We start from the raw sequence: 22,025 nt of genomic DNA on the forward strand, positions 1-22,025 counted from the left end.
ATAGACCTTATAAATTTATGTCACATTTAATACCTATAATCAATGTAATGGTCCTAATAGGCCTTATTATTAAAATCAATATGACCATGTATGAAAAAACATTTCACAATTAATATACTTAACTCCCCTTAAGACAGATATATTATGTGATATTAAAGGACCTATCACATGAAATTACTTGTACATGTAGATTAAATATTCAATATATATAATTTAGAAGGTAGAAATTATGACATAATAGGTCTTATTAATTTTATGACTTAATAGGTCTTATCTATTAAAAATGGACTTAATTATATAGGAGAAAAATGCACTTACACAACAAGCAAGTTGATGGAATTTGAAATTTGCAAATACACATGAATTATCTCAAAGTAATTATGCCTTCCAATTAAAACAAGATTATTTTTAATCCTATTATTTCCAATTAATTTAATTAAGATTTTTTAAATCAATTTTCATTAAAAATATTAGATAAAAAATATTGAACTAATTAATTGTTACATAATACATATTGAATTAAATAGAAACAAAATTAAAAATACATACTTGCATCATGATATCTTTGTCTTCTTTGTTCTCAATATCTTTCTTCCATTTTGGGAGAATAATTCCTTGAAGACTTATTTTGCCTTCTCTTCTTGTTCCCCATGCTTTTACAAAAAACCTTCAAATTATTGCCCTCAAAATAATTTTCAAATGTCTTCTCTCATCCAAAAATGTGAATTATTTTAATCATTTGTGTGATAAAAAATGAAAAAAACTTATGGACATTTATACGACTCCACAAATGAAAAAATAAAATAAAAAATGTGTCGGCCAGAGTTCGAATGAAACCCAACAATTAAAAATGGTCGGGTTCGTTCAAACATGACCATTACAAAAAAGTACGGGCCAAAATCAAGCCCATTGGTTCGAGCAATGGGGGTTTGCTTGAACCCATTATGGTTTGAGCGAACCCCATTCGCTCAAAGTACTGTTCATTCGAACCTGCCAATTAGAGGTTTCTCCCAAAAATTTTTAGAAATCTGCAGAATTAATGACTTCGGAGCTCTGGTTCAAAGCACGAATGAAATAATCTTGATAACCCAAAAATATTAATTGGTAGTACTTGGAGCAAGCTTTCCAACAAGTATAATTTTGTTATATTTTGAATTTATTATGTTCTTGTTTTTTTAATTTTATGGAAAATTGGTTTTTCACCGAACATGAACTTCTTTGTTCAACGCATTGGGAAAAATAAGAAACTAATTCAAAAAAATTCTGAAAAATATCTATGCCCCTGGTATTGAAGTCTTCTTTCTAACAAAATAAATAAAATTGAATTTTGATTTATATAGAACAAGTTATGTGTTCAAACGTAAACCTATGTCTGAATTATGACTAGTCGGACTTCAAAACTTTATAAAATGAAAAATATTGAAGATATCACTATAAAACCAAATGCAAGCCCTGGATATTGATGTTACAAACCAAAATTCAAAATAATTGAGTTTTTATCATTTATAGAAAAAAAGTTATGCATTTCGGGAGGCACCTCACTCTTAAAAAATGTAGTTTGTTGTAAAAAACTACTTTTCGAGGGAGATGGAACTTTTTTTAAAATTCCTTCAAAAAAATTTGAAAATAATATATATAGAATCTACAAACAAAATGCTAGAAATCACTAATTTACATCATCTTCAAATTTTTAATAGTTTAAAAGTTATAGTTCTCGGAAGTTGAAGATTATTTTAAAAATGTACATCTCAGTGTCAAAAGTGGCAAAAAAGTGGGAACCATTATTGTGAGTTCACCCAATAATAAACAAAATATAATATAACAAAATCTTGTCGGCCTCTGTGTTGGTATACTTCTTTTCTTTGTGTCAGTGATGGTGTCCTGTGCCAGTGTGATCTGCTGATGTCGGTATCATAGGATTGCAAGGTTGCCATCAATGAGAAAACCTTTAATCACATACAATGTCTCATTGGAGTGTGCATATGCCAACAATCTCCCCCTTTGGCATTGATGGCAACACTCATGAGAAATTTCAAAAAAAATGTATCCAAAAATGTGAAGTCCAAAAATGTTACCAAAAATGTGTGTGTTCCCCTTGAGCATGTGATTCCTGTGATACATTGAATTTTCTCATCCCACTAGTCCCCCTTTGGCATAAATGACAAAGGTTGTCAAGATGTCAATAGAGTTTGTAGTTTCAACCTTGTAATTGGGTGGTTACAATTTGAAAAAGATCTCCCAAAATCAAGTTTATACTGTCCATAAACTTCTTGCTATTCTTTATTGTTGTCTCTGTTCTCTTCATTGTACTGGTGAGATGCTGCAAATGCTCTGCCGGTGTTCTCTGTCCCTGTTTTAGTGCCTCAGATACTTCCTTCCGCAGTGATGCTAGATAGTCCAATCTTGGACTCAGTTTTAATCTCAGATGCTTTGCCTTATTCACAATTCTCTCTTTCTCTCTTTCCAATTTAATTAATTCTTCTTCAAAATTTGTTATCTTCTCCTCAAAAATTGATAATGTATCCGGTGAGTTAACAAAATTATCTGCAAGTTTATTGATCTCATCCTGTACCTTGCTCATCTTCTTGTCTATATCTACAGTTAGAAAGTTTGTCTTATAGGTGTCTTTGTACAGAGTTTTATACTCTTTCAATAAATTACACAATTCTGGTAGAAGTGTGTCAAAATCTCTGTTACACTTCTTTACTTGCTCATCAAAGAATTTCTATTTTTCAATTTCTACTTTATCCTTCAATGGCTCTTCTTTTATTTTCTCAATGTTTTCTATGATATATTTACATAGTGTATCAAGTTGTCCTAAAGAATCTTTATTGTCTATATTACAGTTAGGAGCAATTACCTTCAAAATTGGTATGGTATCATCAATTGCCTTGTAAGCTTGTGAGTTGCAGTCTGTTATCTTTTTGATTGAATCTAATAGTACCTTAGTCACATTAGTTGATTTGAAGCCTGATGATGAACCAACAATCTGAGTACCGGTGGAAATAACCAAGCTTGTATTGACCTTTGGTAGGTTTGTTTGTGTCTGCATTTCTTTAAGCAATGATTTTTCTATTTCTCCAATTGTCGGTGGCACTGTTTCCTTATGTTCCTGTTCCTGTTGTTGTTGTTCATGTTCCTAACCCTTTTTCTCTGTTTGTTGCATTGTCTCAGTTTGAGTCTCTGCCTTTTGCTCTTTGTCTTTTGCTGGTTTCTCCTGTGTGTTTTTAGTTTGCTCAGCTATCAGAGGCTCACTAGCCATGTCAGTCTTATCAGCTGTATCTTTGTCTACCACTATGTTGATCTTTTGAGTATCGACATCTACAGTATATAAGACTTCAGGATTAGTATTACCATCCTCTACATCCATATTCTCAGCTGTCGGTTGATCTTCTACAGCCATTGTTTTTATCGGTGGAGTAATCAAAGGAGGTGGGGGTAAGTTGTCTCTAACCTTGATACTAGGTGGTCCACCAAATTTACCTTTACCCTTGTCTCTATCTTTCTGATAAACTTTTATGGGTTTGGGATTCCTGTATTCTTCTTGTTTTTCTTTTTCAACTAAGAATATATCCCATCCATTTTTTGTTTCCTCAGTTACCTCATTAATTCTTCCAACCATTAAAGCAATGTGCCGGTGTGCAGTACAAAATACTAACCGGTTGGCTTGAGCAATTAGGTCATCAATTTCTTTGGGTGAGTTTACCAGATAAACAACAAGTAGCTTTTCAATCTTTATTTTCTTGTCCAGTTCTATTACTGCTTGTCTTCTTGCTTCCAGTCTCTTAAATAGTTCATCTGGAATTTCATTTACTACTTCCATCAAAAACTTCTTATACATATCCATATGCAATATAACACTATTTTCAACTTGTTCTTTTTCATCAGCTATTAAAGTGTCATATATTTTCTCTATATTTTTCAATTTACCTTCCCTTGTAATTTCATTCAGTAGTATATCAAGAGGGGCCAAGTCATTGTTTGTCCTCTTCTTCCTTTTGGGTGTCAGTTTCTTCTTCTTTGGTGTAGCCTTTCTTATCGGAGATCTCACTGCTTGTTGTTTTTGTCTTGTCCTCCTAGGTGAGGGTGTGGTTGCCAGTGAGGGATCTCTTTTCCTTACAACTCTTTTGAAAGTTGTAGGCATGTCACTCCCAGAAGAAGTGCCTATCAGTGATAGGTGAGTTTCAGGTTGTGGAGCTGCTAACTCATCCTCTGTAATACTGGTTTTCTTCAATACATCTTCTTTGATGGCCTTATCTTGTCTAGAACCTTTCCTTACAACTACCTCAACCTTTTTCACTCTTTTCTTTGATTGTATTTGGCTTTCAATAGTTTCTGCACTACCAAATATTTCTTCCTTAGGTTCTCTAGGGGCTTCTAGAAGTGCTTTAGCATATGTTTCAATTATATGATCATCTGTTTCATAGCCCATCTCGGTTACCCAAACTGTCCTAGGGATAACTGCTTCCATCTAGATTTCATCCTTCTTGATTACAAAGCATATTTCATCTTTGTATTTGTCGACAATCTTTTGTGATAACCTGATTCTTTTCTTCATTTTGGCCTTTAATGCTTGAAAGAAGTCATGAATATTGTTTTCCTTGTTTTCTCCCATGTTATTGAATAGTTTTGTTAATTGTTTACCTATCGGTATATCATAACTAAGTTCTTTGTAGCCTATACCGGTAAGCTATTTTGTTATATGTAGTATCAAACATACTAATAGATTTCCAAATCTGAAGGTTCCTTTCTTGTCCTTCTTAATCTTTCCAAGGTTGTCAATTAATTCATCTTTTAACCACTCACATATATCAATCTTTGCATTATCAATGACCATATCATAAGCACTCTTAATGCATAAACTTGAAACTAAATTGAGTCTATTTGCATAAGTAGCTTTATACCCTAATATCATGCTGATAAATCTCACATTAATGTTTGTTACATCATTAACTCTTAGGGACCTTTTGTCCAAAGTTGCACCAGTTAGGTTTGTAACTAGGTCATTGGATACCTTCTTGGTTTTATCTGGCCTTTTACTGGTGGTTGGTAACCCTGTGATAGCTTTCACAGCTTCCTTAGTGATTTTGTGGACTGCATCTAATCAGAAAAATTCACCATGTACCCTGCTTAATACTATCCTAATCACATCCTTGGGAAATTCAGGAATGCTAAGGATCTTTGTAAATCCTCGGGTTTCAATGATCTTGTGTTCATTTTTTACATTTTTGGTTTTATCACATATCACAGTTTTAAACATGGTTTTAATCTCTTCATCTCCTAGTTCCTCAATGTTGCAGTGGATGTAAATTCCGGGGTCTTCAGTATAAACAACTCCCTTGGGAATTTGAGAAAAAGAACCTAAGGTATCATCTTTCTTTGCTACCTCGGGAACTAACTGAAATACGGGCCTAGGTCTTTTTATCACTCCGATAATAGTAGGGTTTTCTATATATTCAATTGTAGAGGTGGATGCCATGATTAAATACCTTTTATTGCCTTTAGGATGGATGAATGCTTGGAGTGTTCTTGTCTCTTGCTCAAAATGCCTTAGCTCAGAATCTTTGTGCTCTTCGTAGGTTTGAAATCTTGGTGAAATGGAATGGAGCCAAAACCTCAATTTTATAGTGTCTTTTTACCATCTACCACATTAAATGCATGCTGGTTAAGTATTCTCTTAACATTGTCTATTGGTAAAAAGTAATTTTCAACTTCTTATCTCTAACCAAGGGATTAATAGCACATATGTCATCAAATTGTCAAACCCTCAAGGAAACTTTCTTCAATTAGATGAAGAACTTCCTACCAGTGGAGCACTGCTCTATCCGACTGGTGAAGCATCACTTTGTCCTTCCAGTGAAGCATTGGTTTGTTCTACCAGTGGAGGAGTATTCCTAATATTTAGATCAGCTTTTCTAATCCATTGTTTTGAGAATTCTTGCTTAACCTCTTCAACTTTTTCTTTACCTTTCAAGCTAGAACTTTTGTTGTCTACCAATGTTCCTTTACTTCTATAGAATTTTGCAATATGCCCAATCTTGTTACATGCGTAACAAGTTACATTATTCTTCTGAATAGCTTTCCCATAACTTATGTTGGTTTGTGTTCAGCATTGATTAGATAAATGTCCAAATCTTCCACAAACATAACATCTCACATTCATTCTGCAATTTTCGGAGTTGTGACCAACTTTGTTGCATTTAGAACATTGACCGGTGGGTGTGTTGATATTCTAGTAATTTCTAGATCTACATTCATATGCTCTATGACCATACTTATTACAATTAAAGCATTTTCCATTGAATTTATAAGCATTAGGTTGTCTTATTGGTTTGCTGTGATCTTGAGTATTTGCAGTACCCGAGCTTTCACCAACTTCAAAGCCAATTCCAGAAGTGTCACCTTTAGGTTTTTGATTCTCCAGCAAGGTGCCAAGTTCCTCTGAGATTTTCTTGAATTTTTCTTTATGTTGATTTGCAATTTCTAGTTCTCTTTCTAAGACTTCTTTTTGTCTCATCAATTCATTTGAGTCATTCTGAGTATGCATCAGATCTATCTTCAACATGTCATTTTCATAGCTAAGTCTTGTGTTCTCATTTGCTGCATCACTTAGTCTTCTGGTCAATTCTTCTTCATTCTTCTTCCTATCCTCAATCTCTTTGCAAAATCTCATAGTCATATCCTGTATCTCATTCTTTGTTGTCATGTTCTCTTGTTGCAACTTGCTTATCATATCATTAAGTGATTCCTTTTCATCATTCTCATTTTGCAATTTTTCACAAAGTTCTCTTCTCTTATTTCCTGCAATAGCAAAATTTTCTTGAAGTGCTTGAATGATATCCTGAGCTGCCCTTAAATCATCTTCTAGTTTGATATTTTTCAATTTCTCTGCATCATAGTCTGTAAGAGCTCCTTCAAGTTGCTTCATTCCATCTTTACTGGTGTCAAGATCTTCCTCAAGTTGTTGGGCTTCTGAAAATAGAGGACCATGCTCTGATACCAATTGTTAGGAATCCCACTGATACTGAGAGGGGGGGGTGAATCAGTATCTGACTGGTGTATAGATTTTCTTCAATTAAAACATGTAGAACATATTATAACAGTGTACCGGTATGCAAGAAATAATGCAATAAATAGAATTAAGAACATCCACATGAAAAGAACACCATAACACAAGGATTTAACAAGGAAACCCGGTGTGGGAAAAACCTCAGTGGGATTTGTGACCCACAATATTCACTCACTAGCCAATAAGAGAATATTACTTACAATAGGGGCCTGCACATGCAAGAAGGCCAACTACCTAGAGCTCGCTGCTCAATCAGAAGTCTCACTGACTTACAATGAGGATTATACAAATCCAATATCTTGTACTGCTTTACAATAGCATCTATAATGTCTGTTCTAGTATCGGTTACTGCTCTACTTCTTACATAAACCCTTAGCCTATATTTCGCATAATAGGTCTGCCTAATATTTTTCCTTAATGGTTCCTCACTCCTTACTCATTACCAAATGTCTACAATGATCTCTTTTATATATAAGAGTCATTTTACAATTTGCCAAGTCGGCTTACAAAGTTTTTACAATAATAAACAAAATATAATATAACAAAATCCTGTCCGCCTCTGTGCCGGTATACTTCTTTTCTTTGTGTCAGTGTCGGTGTCCTGTGCCGGTGTGATCTGTTGATGCCAGTATAATGCCTTTGTCGGTATCATAGGATTGCAAGGTTTCCATCAATGAAAAAACTTTAAATCACATACAATGTCTCATTGGAGTGTGCATATGCCAACAACTTGGAATTAGTAATGTGTAATTGAGATGCACAGGAAAATTATCCATTTGACCATGGAAACATTATGGAGAACCAAACCTAGACCTATGTACATTCGTAAAGCCAGGGGTTGTCTATTTGGAGAGACAACACCCCGTATGTATCATATTTTATTTGTGAAAGTAAATGTTGCATGTGTGTTAAATTGAATTATTAATTTGTGTAAATCCAACAAGAGACAAATTTCATGTGTCATTTTGTAAAGTATTTTATTGTGTCACTTGACACGTGTTGATTTATGTCTTGATTTTTGACTTGTCTCTTGGAGGGCATTGTTTTAACCATAGCTTCTTCAAACATTTGAATGTGGTTCTAAATTTTCCTTGGGTAGAGAGTCTTTGGAATGGTCAACTCAGGTTTGACCCGAAAGTTAACTTCAAATGGGTTTCTAAGGGGTCAAATGGACTCCTAGGGGTAGTTTAAAGGTGTTTCCTAAAGTCCATAAGGTATACCTATGGGTTAAGAGTATTTTTAGGCATGTGTCTACTCCCATGTGACTGTTTAGTCATCTCAAAAAGTGGGTTTCCTAAGGTGAGCGAAAATTCAATTTAGAAGGTGCCATCTAGGTTAGATAACTTTCCATTTTGATGTGAGATCCTTTTTCCCATTTCTCTTACTTTTTTCCTTTTTTCAGTTTTAGAAACTTGGGAGAACACTCACTGAAGTCTTTTTTTAGGCAAGAATGACAGACTTTGTGGGTAATCACCCACTCTCCATTTTTGGAGATCATGCAATTTTGAAAAGAATAGTTTTGGGATAGAATTTTGGCCAAGTGTAGAAGGAAGAATTGTGAAATTGGGCTGCTCATCCTCAAACTAGTTCTAGCAAACCTTTAGGAAGATTGAAGGTTGGTTCATCTTCTCCTTTTGTTTCTTTTTACATTGCATGTTTATGTTGGAAAGATTGTTTGTATGTAAAAGTTATTTTCTTGTATTTTCTTTTGTGAAAATTATTATGCGACCTATCTTTTATTCTTTTATGCATTTCCTGTGATTTGGGAGTAACCAAGGCCTTCTACTCTTGGGAGAGTAGGATGGTCTTGCAGGTGGTAGAAGTTTGACAACCCTTGAGTGAGAGGCTCTCATTATGAGAGTGAACTCAAGGGGTGTATATGTGACCCTTGCTGCATGGCCTGGTTTATGCATTTGGGGGTCATAAGGAGAGAAAGTATGGCATGAATGCCTTGAGGGGCATAAGGATGTGGGGTTAATGAACTTATGATATACCTTTGTTTTCCATGAGGTGGCTTTGTGATCTACCATTCTTGCAGTCTCCTCAGGGTATTTGGTCCATTACCACCCACGTAAAAACATCACGTTTTGTGATGAAGTGTAGCCTTGATTGGGAAAGTGTTTGTTGTATGTTTTTCCCTTGCTTGTTGTGTTTGCCTTAGTGTAATCCTATCTAGGGCTTGGTTCTCCAATCTCGGGGGTGGCTTCTAGTAAGCCTAGGATGGGAGGTGAGCACACCATGATCATAGCCATATGATTTTATGCAGGTTGCTTGAAAAAGAAAAGAAAGAGACATCTAGGAGTTGCTGGTTTTTACTTGATTTGGAGAAAAAGATTTGGGAATGGGATATCATATTTTAGTTGCAGCAATGTAAAGGAAAAGATATATGTTGTATTTATTTTGAAAAGAAATGTATCCATTTTATTTAAAGTTCTCATTCAATAGATATGAGAGGCTAGTTGGGTATCTCACCCAGTTGTAATGTTAACTATATTGTAATCTAAATATGTTTCAAAGAAGTGCATTATTCTATTAAGTTATTATTGCAAAAATGAAATGTTTATTTTTGGATTAAGTTCCTATAGTTATTGAAACAATATTTGTAGTATTCATGTTATTTCTAAAATAAAAGTCAAATCTATCTCTTATGCATAATGAAACAGTGCAGATATATAAAATAGAATAGCATGTAAGTTATTAAGCTAGAAATGATCTCTTAGTCCTATTTATTTAGTTCCAAAATCCATACATAGTTAAATAGCCTTTAGTATGAATCACTATGTTGTATTCAAATTGGTAAAATAGTTTTAAATAAAATTCTAGCTATATTAATGTTGTTGTAATTTAAATGTTTCTGTCATTTATTTAGAAAAATAATAATGCAGAAAATAAGGGTAGGCAAAATTAATTTTATTCTCTATGCTAGGGTTAATGTGCAAAGAAAATAGTTAGTCATATGATTGTATTAAGAATGAAAATAAGGTCAAAATTTAATGCATACATTTGATACGAATGTTACCTAAGAGACTCCATCTATTATCATGCTGCCAATATTTTAATCTGCATGATTTAAAAAGTAAAAGAAAAAAAAAATAGTTTGCTTAAGTGTATATATATATATATATATATATATATATATGGGGTTTTATATATATATATATATATATAATCAGTTGTTAACTCAACCTGCAGGGATTTATATATAAATGTATATATAAGTATATATACATATATACAAGTATATATATATAATTATATATAAATATATACATATATATATATTTATATATTTTTTTGGAATGTTTATTTTTTATTTTTTATTTTTTAAAAGGGGAACCAAAAAAATTGGGGAGCCTCGGCCCCTGCGGAACCCCCGCAGAGCATCCCCCCCCCCCCCCCTGCACTGTGGGTGGTGACCCCCAGTAGCGGCCGCAACCCACAGATGGGGTGGCTTCGGCCCCATAGCAGCAGCGGCAGCCATGCTGTGGGTCATGACCCGTAGGCACGACTGCGACCGTTGCTGCGGGGGATCATGGTAACCTCCGCCCGCCTCCCCTCTCATGGCTTTGCCAAAACTCATGGCCGTCGCCTCCCTTCGTCCGTCCCTACACAAAAAACACACACATAGCACAAAAAAAAATGAAACTAAGAAAATAAAATAGGTTTAGGTTAGTTTCAAAAATATATGCAACCCTAAACCAATTTCGGGTTAGGGTTAGCATAGATGCATTTAAGGTAGAAAATAGGTTACATGGATATTTTTATAATAATGTTTGTTTAGAAAATAAATATCCTCATATATATATATATATATTTTAATATATGAATGTATAAAATTAATTTGAGTTTAATTATTTCAATTAAACATTCATATTTTATATATACGTTAAATAAACCTTTAAATATGATGTTTTAAATTTTAAATTATTTTGGAGTTTAATCTTTTAGGAAATTTATAATGACTTCGTAAGTTATTTTGGCCATAGGGGATTATTTTTTTAGTTCACCTAAATTTTAGGCTTGCCTAGATTAAACTCTATAGGGCAAATTTTATTATGGATTTATTTAGCCCTATAGACACATTATAATTATTGTTAAAATAATTCATGGGATTTAAAAATCCAATTTCTAGAGTTAATTTAATTAATTCCTACAATGATTAAAAAGATTGATTAAGAAAAATAATATCCCTTGTCAATTAATTTAGGGGTTTTGCTTAAGTGAATTTATTATTTAATTAATTAATGAGATAATAATAAATTCTTTGTAAAGTTAATTTCCTGCATGCAAATTAGATTATACCGCTTACTTGACATAGTGGTTTAAATTAATTCTAATTGAGGAATAATTCAAACGTAGTTAAGACAAAACTTGTTACTGTGTTATTTTAGCAAACTTAGTTTTATTAGGTTATGTTTTAAAAAAAAAATTATTTTGTTCGTGCCCAAAAGTTTGGGCATGACAGTATATTTGAGAGAGAAGTTAGGGGTGATTTCCCCCCTGATGTGAAATAGATGCATTGAGATGCATCAATCCGGTGGACTTCATAGTCTTATCCTAATATACAGATTGATGAGTTGGTGCTGCTACTCAGGGAGAGTAGTTAGTGTTGTGGTTCAGTTATTTAGATTTGAGACTATTTGGTAAGGGGGAGAGAATAATGGTTTTCTTATGAGTCATTATCATTGATGTCAAAGGGGGAGAGAAGCATTTGAAAAACTATCTTAGCTATGTAAAGTAGAGATCTATGTACTGTGTGTGCATGATCTCAGGGAGAGATTGTTGGAGTTGATTTCTTTCTTTTCATTGATTATTTTTCACATTCATATGTTGCCATCAATGCCAAAGGGACAGATTGTTGGATATTAGAGTTGTTGGAATGTGTTGTTGTCATTAATGTCAACATATTCCTATGTTCTTATGTTTCATTGTTATAGAGAGTTGGTTTGGTTGATATATTGTAGATATGCCGATGCAGATTTAAGGATTTAGAGATTAGTATCTTCAGTTGTTTCAGCATGCGTTTCAGTGTTCCATAAGGTGATTTGATCAAGTTATTGTTAGGATAACTAGTGAACAACTAAGAGGGGGAGGGGGGTGAATCAGTTGTTAACAGATTATAACTTTTAATCGACAATATAACCTTAAACAGATTAAGTACTATTAAAGAACAAACAGATGCCTGTAGAAACAAATATCGGTAAATAATACAACTTAACAATTAACCAAATAATCAATGCAAACAAAACATACCACATAACACCGTGATTTGTACGTGGAAAACCTGAAAAAGGGAAAAACCATGCTGGGAATCCTATCCAGAGTCAAATGATACTTCTGCAGAAAGTATGTGTTACAATGAGGGGCCTACACTTGTAGGAAGGCACACTGCCTAGAGTGAACTACTCATTACAAAAGAGTCTCACTGACTACAGAGAGGCTACAACCTTCTCAAGATAAATGGACAACAATCCAATAGAGTGAATTGCTAGAAATAGCATCTACTATGCCTGATTACAGTCCCAATTAAGCTCAATACTGGAGGACTAAATCCTCCTTTGAAACCAATCCGATCACCAATGATCGATCAAATCCTCTGCCTGAATGATATTACAATATTTGCATATTACATTCCTTGACCATGACCTTTCCAATAACCATGATACTTTACAAAGAGTTTCCACCTCTTATTTATACAATCCCTAAGGCCTAAACAAATTAGGTCGGCCACCTAAATATATTACAATTACATAATTCTTTTTTAAAATGATATGTCATGTCAGCTTAAGACAAAACAATAATTAAAACATCTTGAATCATCCAAGTAATGTGTAGAGTACACGCTGGCATGATACCAATCCATAACCTAGATAGGTACCAGACCTATTCTGGGTCACCATGCCAAAGCAATGTGTTCAAGTAATTAAAGCACAATCAACGAACATCCTCAGCATCTTGAAATCCTCAAAGAAGTTGCACCAACACCAATTGTGCATCCTGTCATGATTCCTCAATGAAAGCTCTATCGGTAAAGCCATAAACTAATGTCGATAAGTGTTTACTAGAGTGTATGATAACATGCAATTATCAAGAAAATACCAATTGACCAAAACATGCTGATGGAGCATATAACTCATGAAATCCAATACACTTTACTAATCCAAACAAGTCGGAAGTGTCCAATAGATAATCTCTTTTGTCAGTAACACTAGATCTTATACCGATAACCTGTCTGCTGGTAGCAACTAGAGTTGACATCAATGAAAAAATATCAATGCCACACAATAATCAATTCGCCCATGATGCCAACAATCTCCCCCTTTGGCATTGATGGCAACACTAGATGTGAAAAATATCTAAGTACCAAGAAATGTCAAACAAGTCTCCCCTTGTGGAAGACAACCAACAATAAATAACCCTCCCCCAGTGAATGATATCTTTGTAAGGCTCTGAACAAATCTCTCTCCCAATGTATACAAGTTTTCTTTTATTTTCACATCAATATCTCTCCCCCTTTGACATTAATGCCAAAAAGTGGACAAAAATATCAAAGTAATGATATAAATCTCTAAATCTCAAAGTTGATTACTCCCCCTGAGTAGTAGTACCATTCATCAGTGTTTGAATGGATAATGTTCCTGATAATGCATACCGGACTGATGACAAACTTCATCAATCAAGTCTATGTCGGAGGGGTAGAAACCCCTAACCTGTCTCTCAAGTATTCAAATGATTCCTTAGACAACAGTTTAGTGAATATGTTTGCAATCTGTTCTTTAGTGTTCACATAAACCAATTTGACTTCCTTTGCTTCTACCTTGTCCTTCAGAAAGTTATACTTTATTGAAATATGCTTAGTTTTAGAGTGAAATACCAGATTCTTGGACATGTCAATAGTTGCAGAGATATCACAGTAGATAACTCTTGGTTCACTAGAATTTACCCTGATATCCTTCAACATTTGCTTCATCCACAAAATTTGAGTGCAATTAGTTGCTGCTGCAACATACTTGTCATGCCCAAACTTTTGGGCAAGAACGGGATAATTTTTTTTTTTTTAAATCACAACTCAAAACATATAAATTTGCAATTATGAGATTTTACTAGGAACTAAGTGTGAGTTAACTCTAAGCACTAACCCAAGTAGCGAATATAATTTAAATCAAATGTGGAATACTAAAAGTATTGTTTTATGAACTCATCGATTTTAATCATTAACTAATTTAAATCAATTAATTGATGAAGATAAAATTAATCTCCCCTAGCCAATAATTGATTGTAGAAACTAATTAATTTAGTTCTAGTATATAGTTATAGATGACTAACAATAAATAAAATGTATTTTAACTAAATCAGCTAAAGGGTCAAATAATTCATTAAAAATTGTAAAGCGGAAAAATATCGAACCCTAGTTGTTCTCCCCTCCCCAATCTCCAAGGAGAGAGAAGGGAGAGTCACTAGGGTTGATGGTTTTCACTTAGGAGAGACTTTACATTCAAAAGAGGGGTTGAAACCCACAAGATCTAATCCCACGCAATGCAAGATTGGATTCTATATGAGTTTCAAGGGTTAAGACATCAAGGATACCCTCTTTTGTAAAGAATGTAGATAGAAAGATTGAACCAGGAATGCATGTAAAGTAGGAAAGATTCTCTTATAAACAGAGATAGGGATATGGGATGAAGTTGCGGACCTGGAATTAGCAGTAAAATGTCGAGACAGTGCTGTTCTGCAAATTTGAATGAAAGTTGACGGGACGATGGCGCCCAGCGTGCACACGGTCCTCCGAAAAATCCACGAAACGAAGGGGGATCTGTTCATCTTTGCACAAGGATTCCAGATCTTCAATTACAGCCACGTACCTGCAACCTACACATAGAAAAGAGAGGACGATTGGGGGGTTAGGGATGAGGGGTTTGCCTTTAGGTCAAACCCTAGTTTTGGAATTAACCAAGAAATGAGAATGTTGTAAATGTAAATGTTTGTAATGTAAACAAGTACTGATACCTTGTTGTAAGAATGTTTGTATTCTTACATGCGAAGGTGTAATGTATGTAGTATGTTGTATGTTGTATGTGATCTCCTCTTCAATGGTTGAATCCTTGTCTTGAATGCAACACCTAGCCTTGAATGGAGACTTAGAATGATCAATTGCTTGAAGGAATGCTTGAATGCTTGAATGCTTGAATGTTTGAATATCGTTTCCACGTCTTGTACACATACATCCTTCCTCCTCAAAATGGGAGAGGAAATGTAGTTTATATACTTGTCAATTAGGGTTAAAAGACTGATTTTTCTGACCTTGGGCCGACCAAGAAGTACTATTTTCCAAATTGCAAACATAAAGACCCGAAGCCCCAAAAGAGACCGGGCCCAAAATAGGGCCAGGGACCAGGGCGCTGGGTGCCCTAGTCCTGAAGGACCAGGGCACTGGATGCCATGGTCCCACCTCCAGGGGCAGCAAGGTGCAAGGAGGATCAGGCCAGGGTGCTGAAAAATGCAGTTTTTGATGTCATGGACAAGTTTCGGGGTCTCCATTCAGGTTCCGTGTTGCATCGCCATTGTGAAAACCCAAATGCAGTCGAAATTGCAAGTGTCACAATTTTAGGACGCTACATTTAGCCCCCACTTTAGCGGGAGTATAAGTGTATGCTCATACTTCTGGTAAAGTGCAAGGAAACAACATTGAAAAACTTTCACCACGTCAAGGAGGCAAGATACACCAAGCCCCCAGTGGACTAAGGATCTTACGACTTCAATTGACAAAGTAAAAGGGAAGATCACAAGCGAGAACCATGACTGTCAGTAGTAAGGTTCCCTCACTATGAGTGATGCAAGAAAGATATCAAAAATTTTCAAGGCAAAGCTAAATTTGTCAAGAAATTTTCAAGTATCTTGAAAAGATATGAATGGGATGTATGCCCCCTTACGTTAAAGCGATCGCACACGCCTCACCGGGGGTGATTGCTTTAAGGTAGTGATACATATAAGAAATGAGAAAGGAGCATGTTATCACAAGGATTTAGCCCCCAAGTGTGAGATAAGCCCAAGGATAATAGACAAAAAACACAAAGCATAAGGTGACTCCGCTTTCCTCGGGGTCAGTATGCTGTATGATAATTCATGTATATCATATGTATGTATGCATAATTGTTCTTCATTCCCCAATCAAGGAAGGTCACCTAGAAGAAGGGAACACATGTGTCTTTTGAGTCAACATGAGAGAGACCAAGAGATCTCAATGCTTTTGCATCGTCCCCAAGTAGACAACACTAAGGACAACAAATAGAAGAATGGGAGTAACACATAGAAGAAGTAACAAAAGAGAGGAGGAGAGAGTCTGCTATGCTAATGAACTAGTCTAGCATGTCATCTACCCCCCGGTCTTGCTGATCAATATTTCGGGAAGGTAGGAAACACGCTAGAGGAGGAACATCCAACACAGCAGATGGAGCTATCACAAGATCCAAACAAGGGCTATGTTCATGTTCCGAGCCAAGTTGTTCTTGTCTAGGAGCTAGGATAAGTGCTTTAGAAAATTCATTAGATAGATAATTATCAACATCAACATGTTCATATTCACTATCAAAATGTAAAGAAGTAACATTTTCATCATGAATAACATTTTCATCTATATCATTATCAAGATTTATAAAAATAGGATTTTTAACTCGCACAGGATCAAGACCATCATGCATCTTATGTTTAGGAGATTTCGGCTCAATCGTCGGCTGAGGAGAAAATGGAATAATACTGGCTGAAGGTGTTTTTGGGGATTACAAGGTTTGAGAAGCAGCTGCCTGAGCTCTAAGACAACACTTTCATCGGCGTTCACGTGCAGAACGATTTCGTCTAGTCTTAGTAGGAAGTTGCGAAGATTGAGGAGGAGGAATGTTCTCATCCTTATCACTTGGGTGTTTAGTTTGTGGTCTCTTAGGTTGAATAATAGGAGAAGAGGAAGGAGGAGGAACTGCTCCATATAAGGGAGGAATATTTGGTTTAGGAAGGAGACCAAGTCCATCATGACGAGGAGGTATAGGTCTACTTTTGGGAAGTTTATTAATCATAGGCATAGTCTCATCCATAGGGATGGGTTGGGAATCTTCTTGAGGAAAGACATTAGTTTTATCTTTCAAAGGAAGAACTTCTTTCTCAAGAATGATAGGAATGTCAAGTTTGGGTGTTCTAGGTTCACTTAGAGATAGGATCATATCTTTTTTCCACTTTTGATAAGATTTGAAAAGATGATCACTTCGTGGAGGAAGAGATTGGAATTGTTTAGGCCAAAAGTAATCAATAGGAACGCTAGAAGTTCTTTCAGCTGGTTTAAAGAGACTATGATTGACAGTAACAACTTCACCATTATGGGGAAATTTCAAACACTTGTGAATAGGAGAAGCAATAGCTTTCATGGAAGATAGCCAAGGATAGCCTAGCTTCACACGAAATTGTTCGGATGATGGAATAATAGCAAAGTCCACATCAAGGGATTTGTTATGGACCTCAATAGGTAATGTAATAGAACCAATTGCAGGAGAAGAAAATGCATCAAATAGTTTCACAACCACATTTGTTTCATCATAGATCACTTGATTCAATTGCAAAGTAAAAAGAAATTCTTCAGTAATGATATTAACCATACAAGAAGGATCAATAAGCACTCCACGACAAGGTGTATTTTTTACTTTTGCAACTATATATAAAGGACCATCAGGTGCCCTGATAGTCTCACTGGAATCAAATGTGATGGAAAGTTCTTTAGGGATTTTTTGCTGCTCTACAAAGTTAATCACATTCGGAGTCATAGACACAAGATCATCAGGTGAGACAGAGGAATCAGTAGTATCAATCGCATTAGAGGTATGAGAAGGAAATGGATCAGTAAAAATATGAAGATTTTGGTTAGGAGGAGCTACAGATGTGTTGCCTTTATCATTCACACCAGAAACAGAGATAGTATTATTATCAATCAAATCTTGAATTTTACCCTTTAAAGCAAAACATTTTTCAGTATCATGCCCAGGTTGACGATGAAATTGACAAAAAGATTTGTTATCAAAATAGGGTGAGTTAATCTTTGCAAGATCTATTTGCCTTATAGGAGGAAGAGTAAGCACATTTTGTTCCAATAACTTATTCATAATACTATGCAATGATTCATTCAAAGGAGTAAACTTTCTTTCTTTCTTGAAAAACTTAGAAATAGGAGGCACACTTGATGTTGCATTCACATTGTTGTTGATGATGTTTTCATTGAATTTAATGGACTCTCTGTTTGGTTTAAACTTCCCAAATGGTTGTTGACTACTATCACCCTTATCACTCGGAGCCATAGGATGTGATTGTTCCATTTGACTCACAGTCAGTTGATAATTGTGAAGATTTGCACACAACTATTGGAAAGAAGTAAACTCAGAAAACATAAGTTTTTCTCTAATATCTTTTTGTAAATTAGAAATAAAGATTCTTTGAATATCATTGTCAGGCACTGGAAAAGAAATTTGAGCATACAAATGCTTATATCTACCAATGAAATCAGTCACTTTTTCTTTAACACCTTGTTTACAATGCATTAAATCAATCAAAGTAACTTTAGGACTTATATTGTTTTGAAATTGTTGAATGAAAGCATTTGCAAGTTGTTCGAAAGAAGAAATAGAATAGGAAGGCAACGAGCAATACCATTGTAGGGCTTTGTCTCTTAATGTTCTAGTAAACAGTTTTGCAAGCAACCTTTGGTCATAAGCAAAATCGGTACATATTGTTTGAAAGGTCTTAACATGTGTTAGAGGATCACCCTTACCATTATAAAGCTCCAAATGCAGAATTTCAACATGTTTAGGGGGAATAGCTCGAACAATATCAAGAGAAAGTGGGCTCGCAACATCAAATGTGGGCACACTAAACTTAGATTGATTCATAGAGGCAATTTGTTGCTGTAAAGAAGAGACAGTTTGTGCAAGATTGTTAATAGTCGCTTCAGTCGAAGAGTTCATATTAGACGTGTTAGATTGTGATGGAGGTGTTATGTTATTGAAAGAAGGTAGAGAGTAAGGTGGTGGGACACTATGATAGTTAGTCATAGGAGATGATTGGACAGGAGGAACACTACAAGGAGGAATGGAAAACGAATTGCCCCCTTGTGTCATGTTCATTTGTGGTGATATAATAGGAACACTTATTGAAGGAATGAATGAAGAAGTCGGATTGAATGAAGGAAGAGGGTTGATTGAAGAAGAGGGATTGCCCCCATGACTGGTGATCATAGGTGGAATGTCTTGTATTGAAGTAGTCATTATGTTTGATGTAAAAGTAGGTATACTAGCAATAGAAGTCGTCAAAGGAATAGAATGATTAACTTGAGTAGGAGGTTGTGTATAACCTAAGGTTTCGGCACAACTTTTCATAGGCATCACATTCGAATCCACAATGTGTGCAATACCACGCAAAATATCAATTCCATTCTTATCACTTTGAACCATACGTTTTAGACCCTCAATTAATGAAAGAGCTTGACTATCGGGGTATTCTTGAGACATCCATTGTTGAAAATCATCAAATTGGTTATCCAATTTTGAAAGTTGTTCTACAAAAACCTCATGGAGAGCTTCTTCATCATTAAGAGGATTAGAGGAATTACCCATGTCTTCGTTAAAAAGGCCATTCAAATTAGGTTCCATCTCCTCGGTAATTACACCTTGGAAAGACTTAATTCTAAGGCTTCGTCTAACGGGAATAGTGTAAGTAGGGCTTATTGTTGTAAAACTCATGCACTAAAGAGAAAGAGAAGATTTTGAATTTTAGAGGCAGCAAATTTCAATAAAATCAGCCAATCTCCTAGATTTAAGCTGTTAAATGCAATCAGAACAATCTTCTGAAATTTCGGAAAAAATGTCCGGGACCGTGGCGAACGGAGTGCACACGGTCCTCGCAACTTTTTTTGAAATTTTCAGGGATGAAAGTTATGATGATTTTAAAGCTAATCTAAAAAAATTGAGTGATTTTATGATCTGTAGATAGGCCAAATTAAAGTTGCAATCTCAAAATTGAACCCTACCCAGATTGTTGAAAAAATGCAAAATTTGAATTTTGGAAAAGAGAGGGAAACTGAAATTTTGAATTTTATGATTTTAGAGGGAATGCTGAAAGTAATGCAAGTTTTGAAATTTAAAAGTTGACTCAATTTCATGCAAAATTCGAATTTGAAAGTGGAAATCAAAGTGGCTGCAATTAAACACTTAATTTCAAAAGTCACAAACTGCAAAAATTTGAATAAAACACTGAAATTTCGAATGAATGCTAGCACACTTTTCAGATTTTAAGACAGTAAGAAACACAATTTTGATACAAATTTCAATTTCAACAATTTTTGAATGATTAGAAGCCTCAATCCAAGCAATCGCTAGAACGACTTTGACTTTAATTTTGAAGGTGTTAAAATTGATAAAATCAGCCAAAATTCTGGATTTTAGCAGAAAAATACAGTAAGATCTAGCTCCCGAAATTTCGGAAAAAATGTCAGGGACGATGGCGCTCGGGGTGCACACGATCCTCGCAACTTTTTTCCAAATTTTCAGGGATGAAAGATATTGTGATTTTATTGCGGAATCCAAAGTTACAGCCGATTTGGAAGTGTTTTGATTAGTGAAATTATCAGTCAAAGGTTGAATCAAGAAGGTCTTAAAAATTAGGGTTTTGACATTTAACCACTTAATTTTTAGAATTAAAGCACAAATATGAATTGACAATTTGCAATAGAAGGGTAGATCTAAAACAAGCATTAACAATTAAACATTTCACAAGCTTAATTACTTAAAAAGAAAATTTTAGGGTTTTTATGCAATTAGCCTCTAAAATTTGCAAAAGATCAAACATGGAAATGTAATTAAGGAAGCAAAATTTTCAGATCTAACCATGAATAATCAGAATGAGGATGTTCACGTCGGGTTCACCAAAATGTAAAGCAGGAAAATCAAACCCTAGTTGTTCTCCCCTCCCCAACTCCAAGGAGAGTGAAGGGAGAGTCACTAGGGTTGATGGTTTTCGCTTAGGGGAGGCTTTACATTCAAAAGAGGGGTTGAAACCCACAAGATCCAATCCCACGTAATGCAAGATTGGATTCTATATGAGTTTCAAGGGTCAAGACATCAAGGATACCCTCTTTTGTAAAGAAATGTGGAAAGAATGATTGAACTAGGAATGCATGTAAAGTAGGAAAGATTCGCTTATAAACAGAGATAGGGATATGGGATGAAGCTGCGGACCTAAAATTAGTAGTAAAATGTCGAGACGATGCTGTTCTACAAATTTGAGCGAAAGTTGACGGGACGATGGCACCCGGCGTGCACACGATCCTCCGAAAAATCCGCGAAACGAAGGGGGATCTGTTCGTCTCTGCACAAGGATTCTAGATCTTCAATTACAGCCACGTACCTGCAACCTACACATAGAAAAGAGAGGACGATTGGGGGGCTAGGGATGAGGGGTTTGCCTTTAGGTCAAACCCCGGTTTTGGAATTAACCAAGAAATGAGAATGCTGTAAATGTAAATGTTTGTAATGTAAACAAGTACTGATACCTTGTTGTAAGAATGTTTGTATTCTTACATGCGAAGGTGTAATGTATGTAGTATGTTGTATGTTGTATGTGATCTCCTCTTCAATGGTTGAATCCTTGTCTTGAATGCAACACCTAGCCTTGAATGGAGACTTAGAATGATCAATTGCTTGAAGGAATGCTTGAATGCTTGAATGCTTGAATATCATTTCCACGTCTTGTACACATATGTCCTTCCTCCTCAAAATGGGAGAGGAAATGTAGTTTATATACTTGTCAATTAGGGTTAAAAGACTGATTTTTCTGACCTTGGGCCGAGCAGGAAGTACTATTTTCCAAATTGCAAACATAAAGACCCGAAGCCCCAAAAGAGACTGGGCCCAAAATAGGGCCAGGGACC

The sequence above is a fragment of the Cryptomeria japonica genome, chromosome 7 (genome assembly GCF_030272615.1).
Source record: "Cryptomeria japonica chromosome 7, Sugi_1.0, whole genome shotgun sequence".
NCBI classification, from domain to species: Eukaryota; Viridiplantae; Streptophyta; class Pinopsida; order Cupressales; family Cupressaceae; genus Cryptomeria; species Cryptomeria japonica.